Genomic DNA, 7,399 nt, shown 5'->3' on the forward strand with positions numbered 1-7,399 from the left:
TGATGTTATCCTTGTTACTGGAGATTATGTGTCAAAGTAGTCCAAAACCTCTTTTTGTATATACCCTTTGACTACCAGTATAGCCTTATATTTGTCAATAATCACGTCAGGTTTCATTTTCCTTTTGAAGATCCACTTTGATCCTAAAGTTTTTTTCCTGGAGTAAGATCAGCCAATTTCCAAGTGTGATTACTTAAAATTAATTCAATCTCACTATTGACACCTTCTTTCCAATAAGTTGACTCAGACGAAGACATAGCTGCATCAAATGTTTGAGTCTCATTTTCAAGCAATAGTGCTACAAAATCTTGTTCGAAAGAAGCAGGTTTCCATTAGCGAGTACGACGCGTAAGATCCTCACTAGTTAGAGTATTTGCCGTTGATTCTTCTTGTGTTCGTTTAGGTCTTTCACTTGTCGACTCACATTCAGTTCTATATGGATAAATGTTCTTAAAAACCTCTGCGTTATCTAACTCAATTATCGTAATAACATGAATCTCAGGATTATCAGATTTGTGAACTAGAAACCGGCAAGCCTTACTATTCACAACATATCAAATAAATACACAGTCTACTATTTTGGGTCCAATTTTAACCCTCTCTAGTAAAGAAATTCTACCTTGGCTAAATCACCCCCACACATTGAAATATTTCTAGTTGGGTTTCCATCCTTTCCACAACTCATAAAGAATTGAGTGTGTTTTTTGGATGGGGTACCCTATTGAGTATCTTCTTAGCCGTAAGGATGGCTTCCCCCCAAAGGTTTTGTGGTGAACCAGAATTGATCTTCAAGTCGTTTATCATTTCCTTCTATGTTTTGTTCTTCCGTTCCTCCAAACCATTTGATTGTGGTGTATAAAGTGCAGTAGTTTGATGAATAATACCATATTTCAAACATATCTCTGTAAAAAGAGATTCATATTCTCCACCCTTATCACTCCGAATTATTTTTATCTTTACATTCAATTGGTTCTGCTAGTCATTTTTGTATTGCTTCATGCTTACTATTAAGCAAATAAACATAAAAAATTGAGTGCAGTCATCAATAACAGTTGTAAAATACTTTTTTCCACCACGAGATGGTGTCGACTTCATATCGCATATATCTGTGTGAATTAAGTCTAATGTTTTTGTATTTCTTTCAAGAGACTTATAAGGATGTTTAAAAAACTTAATTTCAACACAAATTTCGCATTTTGATTTATCGCATTTAAAATCACGCAATACTTTTAGAGTAACCAATTTGCACAAGGCTTTGTAATTTATATGTCCCAAACGGGCATGCTATAAATCATTTGACTCCAAAAAAATAAACAGAAGCAAAATTCTTGTTAATATTGTCAACAACCATTACATTCAGTTTGAAAAGTCCCTCATTGAGGTATCCCTTTCCTATGAACATTTCATTCTTACCTATTACAACTTTATCACTAACTAAGACACACTTAAACCTGTTCTTAACGAGTAGTACAACAAAAACTAAATTCTCTTTAATAGTAGGGACATGCCGAACACTTCTCAAAGTCAACACCTTGCCGGATGTCATTTTCAACATTACTTTCCCAGTTCCCGCAATTCTTGTTGTTAATGTGTTTCCAATGAACAAATCTGCATCGTACTCAGCAGGATTGTACGTTGCAAAGGCTGCTACCACAAAGCAAATATGTCTAGTGGCACCTGAGTCGAGAAACCACTCCTTGGGATTTCCAACTAAGTTACACTCCGAGATTATTGCACGCAGTTCATCTGTATCTTTCATCTTTTCCATGATGTTTTCCTGAATTTTGCCTTTCCTTTGTCTTTGTCCTTTCTTGGAGAAAGACAATCAGTGTAAATATGACCAGCCTTGCAACGGTTGTAACAGTTGCCTTTGAATTTCTTGTTCGCCTGTCCTGACTTCTGCCCGTTGGACTTGTTTCTCTTTTTGTCTTTGGTAGGATCTTCTTCAACAATATTAACTCCAATGCTTGTTGAGATCTTACGAGACTTCTTTTCAGCATTTTGTTATCTTCCTCAATCTTGAGTTGAATCACAAGATCTTCAAGCTTCATTTATTTACGCTTGTGCTTTAGATAATTCTTGAAATCATTCCACGATGGAGGCAACTTCTCGATCATTGAGCAATCATATCATGGAGAATAAGTTGAAGTTCTTGCAATTGTGATCCAATAGTTTTACCACCTACCATTTTATAGTCTAAAAACTTTGCGCCCACCAACATTTTCAACCATGCATCTTCTGTCTAATATTTTTTCTCAAGTGCATTCCACAACTCTTTTGAAGTTGATATTGCACTATAGAAATTATATAATTCATCCTATAAAGCACTTAAAATGTAGCCTTTACATAGGAAGTCTGCCTGTTTTGATGCTTCAATAATCATCAATTTTTCTATGTCTGGCATATCATAAATAGGCACTGGAGTTTCTTCACTGGTAAATTTTTTCAGACGAATAGTGATAAGCAAGAAAAATACCCATTGTTGCCAGATTTTGAAATTCACACCAGTGAATTTACACGGTTTCTGTGCTTGTGGTACTACAATTCGGGTTGATGCAGCAACAGCCACTGAAATACCGTTGTTTACCATTTCTGATAAACAAAATTTGGTACAGTCTTAGTTAGCAATAACTTATAATTGCAGACTTCAAGGAGTATAAAATCACGAAGATTTTTGTCTCCACCAGAAACAGATTAATATATAATAAATTATTATCCTTAATATTGTTACAAGTCTGTGTTTGAAAATCTGAATTACTGATTCTGATAAAACATTGCAAAAATACGAAGTAACCAAAGTTTACATAATTAGTACAAGAGATGAACAGAAACTAATTAAGAAAAACTAAACTCTTTAACATACCAGAATCTGGAAAAATTTGAATAGAAAAAGATCAAGTCCATTGAACTCACCCTATCCCTTTAAGGAAACTATTCCCCTCTAGTATCTGAGGTTTGATTTAAAATATGACCTCCCAGGGTAAAATGATCTTAATCACCAGAGTATAAATACTAAAAACTATGGTGATAGCGAACTAATCAACAACAGTAAAATGCACAAAGTAATTTGTTGTGCAGAAGAAGAAGAAAAAAAATCAAAAAAATTCGTAAAGAAAATTCTGATGAGCGAATGGTATTTATAGGCAAGAGGAATAGGTTCCTAAAGGTTGCAACCTTTTATGAATCCACACGACCATTAATGAATTTTTGCAACCTTTCAAATGGTACTGACTGATCCTTAAAGTTGCAACCTTACATAATAATCATTTCCAAAAATGGTGGGAAATTTAAATAAAATGGGAAAGTTGTTAAATCAAATGGGTCGCACGCGGATCCGAGTCACGTCGGGTTAATTAACTAAAAATTTGAAATGTTTCGGTTAATTTATACTAAATAACTATAAACGTTTCTGTTATCAACTAATTAATTGAAATTACTTTGGTCATTTAATTAATTAGTTAATTAAATGATTAGAACAAAGACGAACCGAGACGACTGACGACGATGACGCCGCGAGGGGGGTCTTTCTTTCCAATCCTTTTAATAATTAATATGAGTGTTTCTATATTTAATTTCTTAATTTTTCTTTCCACCACCATGAGGAACAAATTCCTTTTCATTAAACCATGAGAGGAATTTTCAAGTTCCTCTTATTTTCTCTATTTCTCATCAATTCTTTCTACATACCCAACAACACTACCCTTGCCTAAAGATCCAGGCTTTTTCAATGGAAGAAGCCAATCCATTGAAGCAGACACTTAAACTAGCAAGCATGGCGAAACTTCTTTCAATGAATTAAGTACCACACAACTGGATGCCAAATAGGAGATAAAGTTTAAGGTCATTGTTATTTCCTGCAGAGGATACATTTGCTTTATTGTTCCTGTCATATAGCTGAAAAACTATTGGTTGTTCAACATGAGTAGTTGCCACTTAATTTGCTGCATAACTATAAGTAATCCGGAATTCCAGCTGAGTTCAAGACATTGGGAAGTTAAGTGTTTTGACGGCTAAGAGAATCTTCTCAAATTATTCATCATAAAGGCAAAAGAGTATCTTCTAAGAAGCTTCTTCTTGTGGAAATAACATCCAATAGCAATGTACTCTCGTGTTCCGCTTCACACGAATTGTAAGAAAGTTTCTCAAAAAATAAAAGTTTGTATGTTTTCCTTCAATGATCTCTCAAATACTTGTCTGAAATATGAAATCTACACATCAAATTAGTTCTAATCCTTGGCTTTCTAATATTAGTACCTAATTGTAAAAGATATATTGTAATTTGTACAAAATGTTGCGGCTTAGTGGTCAATGAAGAGGGTTGATAATTAATAAACATCATAAATTTTAAAATTAAATGTTTGGAGGTGATTAATATGAAATACGCGACTAACGACCCTCGATTTATCTAGATCTGTTACATTGTCTAAATCATCTTAATTTGATAAATATGCCACTAAGAGTTCTCGAATTATGTAAATCACATCCAAATCATCCTAGTTTGAGAAATACGCCACTAACGGCCCTCAAATTATGTATATTAAGTCCAAATCATCCTAAGTCGAGAAATACTCCACAAACGATCCTCAAATTATGGATACATATCTTATGAGAGAAGATTTAACGGATCAACAGAATTGTACCCACAATCTTGATGAATAAGTAATTAAATATGATTTATGAGTTATGAAGGTAAATATTTAAAGTAAATAAAGGAGAAAAAACATCATATCATATCATATAATACTATATATGGGAAGCTCCTAACTTCATACTTAGATTACCATTTTGCGCTTTTAAATTTTATTTTTTATTTTTTATTTTCTTGGAAATTTAAGTAAAAAGAAGTCCAAAGGTCATAACTTTTTAATAAACAACCATGTATTCTCTAAGAATATTTCAATGACTATGTCGATATATAACTACACTTATTCCATGAGAGATGACCAATGTAAGTTTTTCTTTTAATTTTCATAAATGAAAGAAAACTTTTTTATTTAATATTCATCAACTTCTACCTTTGTTTATTATCAATATCTTAAAATTGAAAGACGTTTTTTTTATATTATGTATATTTCTTGTTGTTTTGTCTTGTATTATTACAAGGGAGAAGGTTTTAACTTCAAAGTTGAATTATCATTATACCCCTATACTGTATTAAAATATCTAATCAATTATATTTTAAGATTAGCTGAATTCTTTGCATGTGCCTTGCATTTAGTATAATCTATTAATATATTTGGACATTAATATATTCAGTCTTTGTAGATGCTTTCATCTTTCAACTAAAAATTAGATGAAATGTTAGAGACTTGGGTAATTAAGATTTGTAATACATAGATATAGGTGAAGGGTGATGAAGAGTCATATAATGTGTTAAAGAGTCAATTAATTCTATAAATGTATCTCAGCATTCGTTTACCCAAATTTTCCAATGCTTTAGTTTCTTGCCACCTTTAATATAATTCATATTCTTTAATTTCTTTCTGAAACCATTCAATTTCCCTTATATTCTTATATAAAGTCTTAGATAAAATTCTCCGGTTTACTTAATTTTTTCCCTATTTAAGGTCCTTCACTACCAAATATTGACATTTCTTCCGTTATAGAGATTTTGGTCATTTGTTTTAAAAGAGAGGTCGAGTTGATGACGATATTAGTTTTGATTGCATCTCGCCTAATGTCTTTCATATTTGTGCAAATTTCTTGTATCTTATCTCATTTTCAATTAAATTGTAATTTGGCTTTGAATTAAATTGTATATTTGGCTTTGAATCTCTTTGTCTTCATTTTAGAAATGTAGTTTATATAGATAGTGTAGCTGATTATGGCGGATGAGGTGCCACATTGTATATATCGTATACTAAAAGTGATTCTAAAGAAGAGGACGAATAATTTAGACAATTAGAAAGTCAAAAAGCTGAAATCTGATAATTTTTTTTGTAGTCTTATCATTATAAGTAGTTTTGGTAATGCGGAACACCTAAAATCACTACTAAAAGTCCTCGGTAATATTCATTTTTATCTACCTAAGTACCTATTCATGTATCTGATAAGCTTATTATTTGATTGATGCTTATTCACGCTTTGAAAATTTATTGTAATTTGTAATTATATTTTTATTAATTTATTTTTATCTTACCTGTAGACATGTAAATACCAAATATTTATCAATTGGTCATTTTTCATAACATATGTTGGTGTCTTTGCCTACAATATGCTATTAATTTTAATACTTTTTATTTATCTCGAATAGATTTTTCATGAATACTTTCCTCTATTTCTGTTTGTAAATTCTTATTATCCACTCTTGATAAACATTCAATAATCGCTTAATTTTTTCATTCTTTATTATTTTTCTATAAACGTATGGAAGAAAAATATTTTTTTCTTTTCTAGTTTTCATGTCTTGACATTTTTCTTTTATATATTTGAGTATTTTAGCATCAGATTAATGCTTCATTTTTGTCCTTTACACATCTTTAACCATTCTCTTATCTATTTTTTCTCTCTATTTTTTCTCTATAATCTCGTGTAGTTCAAGGTACACATATTATACCTTTAGGTATTTTATTTTAAATTAAGTTTATCAATTCACATGTGATACACGTGCAACGCACGTGTGCAGAAACTATTATATAAATAAATGAGACAAAATTATTAGTAAAAATGATATTAAAGTGTTGTAAGTAAAGTCTTTTCATATTCAATTCTTGTGTGCAACTACATTTGTAACACCTCGGTTTTCAAGAAAGGGCTAAAAAGGAAAACATGTAAGACGATGAACCCAAAATAGACCAGGGACCCTTCACGACACCCTAGATGGGCTGTTTGGGGGTCCACAACTAGTTAAGGGCTTCGTGAGTGACTATCCAGGACTACCTTCACAGGGTCACCTATACGCCACCCTAGACGGTCTGTCTAGGGGTTATGACAATGGCATTGTGAACCACCCTCCAAGGGCTTCCTGGGAGGGAGTCCACTCGACGATGCCTTTGACGGCCTATGGTGACTTGGGTGGCCCGTCAAGGGGTCTGTACAAGTCGCCCGATGGTGAGATTGCACCTACAACCCCTATGAAGAACGATAGATGCCAAGAAGGTTCGTGAGGCCTTCCGTGAAAGAAATTTATCAGACTTTAAGCTTTGGGCTAATTTCAAATGATCATATATTTTAGCCTAAAATGAAATAAGTGGCCCATGACCTATTAAACTAAACTCTTTGAGTCATCTTTCCAACGTCAAATTTGACTGTTTCTGAGCCCGGAGTAAAATGTTATGCTCATTTTATTGAATCCGTATCGGGTAGGGCAGACTGAAAACCCACTAGACGGGACATCATGCAATAGACGGCCCGTCAAGCCCCTTGTAAAGGTCACGTCGTCAGAATCCACCTAAAATCC

Source organism: Solanum lycopersicum, chromosome 2 (assembly GCF_036512215.1).
Source record: "Solanum lycopersicum chromosome 2, SLM_r2.1".
Lineage (NCBI taxonomy): Eukaryota > Viridiplantae > Streptophyta > Magnoliopsida > Solanales > Solanaceae > Solanum > Solanum lycopersicum.